The following is a 2,500-nucleotide window of genomic DNA, read 5'->3' as shown; positions in this document are numbered from 1 at the left end:
TGGAGTTTGGTGATGGTGATTTCGGGGCTGTTTCATGTTAAACTAAAAGGATATTACTCTTTAACATAATGTTGTCAGACTCTTAGAATAATAATCTGAGCATTGAATAGAACTTGAGTGAAAGTACTTTGCTCCTTCTGCACATGTTGTTTGTGAATAAACATGCAGCAGTAAACAGAGCTGACCTTTGACCTCTGCTGTGTGTGTGTGTGTGTGTGTGTGTGTGTGTGTGTGTGTGTGTGTGTGTGTGTGTGTGTGTGTGTGTGTGTGTGTGTGTGTGTGTGTGCGTCTGTGTGTGCGTCTGTGTGTGTGTGTGTGTGTGCGTGCGTGCGTGTGTGTGTGTGTGTGTGTGTGTGTGTGTGTGTGTGTGTGTGTGTGTGTGTGTAACCAGCTGCAGTTACACAGTCTGCCCACTAGAGGGAGGCAGCAGACTTTTATTTTCACTGTCAGAGTTCAACCTGCTGATGTCTTCACCAAACATTTATTTCCACTCACAAACTCTCTGTTCATAGATTTACATTTATGTCTGTGTGTGTGTGTGTGTGTGTGTGTGTGTGTGTGTGCGTCTGTGTGTGTGTGTGTGTGTGTGTGTGTGTGTGTTTGTGTGTGTGTGTGTCTGTTTGTGTGTGCTGTGTGTGTGTGTGTGTGTGTGTGTGCGTCCGTCTGTGTGCGTCTGAGTGTGCGTCTGTTTGTGTGTGTGTGTGTGTGTGTGCGTGTGTGTGTGTGTGTGTGTGTGTGCGTCCGTCTATGTGCATCTGTTTGTGTGTGTGTGTGTCTGTCTATGTGTGTGTGTGTGTGTGCGTCTGTGTGTGTGTGTGTGTGTGCGTCTGTGTGTGTGTGTCTGTCTATGTGTGTGTGTGTGTGTCCATCTGTGTGCGTCTGTGTGTGCATCTGTTTGTGTGTGCGTCTGTGTGTGTGTGTGTGTGTGCGTCCGTCTGTGTGCGTCTGAGTGTGCGTCTGTTTGTGTGTGTGTGTGTGTGTGTGTGTGTGTGCGTCTGTGTGTGTGTGTGTGTGCGTCTGTTTTGTGTGTGTGTGTGTCTGTGTGTGTGTGTGTGTGTGTGTGCGTCCGTCTATGTGCGTCTGTTTGTGTGTGTGTGTGTGTGTGTGTGTGTGTGTGTGTGTGTGTGTGTGTGTGTGTGTGCGTCCGTCCGTGTGTGTGCGTCCGTGTGTGTGTGTGTGTGTGTGTACGTCCGTGTGTGTGTGTCTGTGTGTGCATCTGTGTGTGTGCACATCTGTGTGTCTGTGTGTGCATTTGTGTGTACGTCCGTGTGTGTGTGTGTCTGTGTGTGTCTGTGTGTGTGTGCATCTGTGTGTATTTCAGCGCTGACAGCTCTAAACTTTCTGCTGTTAACATCTCACTCACTCATCACTCGCTGTGCTGTGTCGACTGATACGGTTTGATTTTCTCTGTGAGTGAAGGCAGAGATTCTGCGTTGAGCTTCGTAATATTTGGGCCAATCTTCCAAAATTACAAAAAAAAAAACTGCCTTCATTCAACATCCGCACATCTCCATTATCACCATTTTTCTAACTTCTATTTAGAAAAATGTTGACCTACCTAAAAGTGAAAGGCTGTGCAACATTGTTTAGAGGCTACAACTTACAATGTGTGTGTGTGTGTGTGTGTGTGTGTGTGTGTGTGTGTGTGTGTGTGTGTGTGTGTGTGTGTGTGTGTTTTGTAGGTGTCAACACTCATCCCATCCCCCACCCCTTCGACAGCAACAGGTGAGCAGTCGCTATGGTGACAGTATCTGATGTATCAGCATCACAAAACTGGTCTGTCAAGCTCCCCCATCAGTCTGTACATAGACACACACACATACACACACGCACACAGACACACACGCACGCACGCACACACAGACACACACACACACATGCACACATACACACACACATATACACACACGCACGCACACACACATATATACACAGACACACACACAGACACACAAACACACACACATGCACACACGCACACAGACACACACGCACACACACACGCACGCACACATACACGCACGCACACACACACACACACGCACACACAGACACACACACACATGCACACATACACACACATATACACACGCACGCACACACACACATATATACACAGACACACACACAGACACACAAACACACACACATATACACACACCCACAAGCACGCACACACACATATATACACAGACACACACATACACACACACATGCACGCACGCACACAGACACACACAAGCACGCACACACACACGCACACACACACAGACACATGCACACATACACATACACATATACACACACGCAAGCACACACACATATATACACAGACACAGACACACAAATACACACACACATAGACACACACCCCCACAATCACACATGCACACACACAATCTTACACACACAATGTTTGTGCGTGTGCATGCGTGTGTCTCTGTTTGTCTGTGTGTGTGTGTGTGTGTGTGTGTGTGTGTCTGTGTGTGTATGTATGTGT

At 47.4% G+C, this 2,500-nt stretch overlaps 1 long non-coding RNA gene across 1 annotated transcript in view; it reads left to right on the top strand.

Moving 5' to 3' along the window:
• The window catches only part of LOC114548828 (uncharacterized), an 8,241-nt gene that overhangs the window by 1,587 nt on the left and 4,154 nt on the right, over positions 1–2,500 (top strand). The window contains exon 2 of the long non-coding RNA XR_003691426.1: positions 1,683–1,725. This is a non-coding gene — a long non-coding RNA (uncharacterized LOC114548828). The remainder of the gene's footprint in view (positions 1–1,682; positions 1,726–2,500) is intronic.

This window comes from Perca flavescens, chromosome 22 (genome assembly GCF_004354835.1).
Source record: "Perca flavescens isolate YP-PL-M2 chromosome 22, PFLA_1.0, whole genome shotgun sequence".
Lineage (NCBI taxonomy): Eukaryota > Metazoa > Chordata > Actinopteri > Perciformes > Percidae > Perca > Perca flavescens.
Note: the sequence above shows the minus strand (reverse complement) of the source record. Positions and strands in the feature narration are given on the sequence as shown.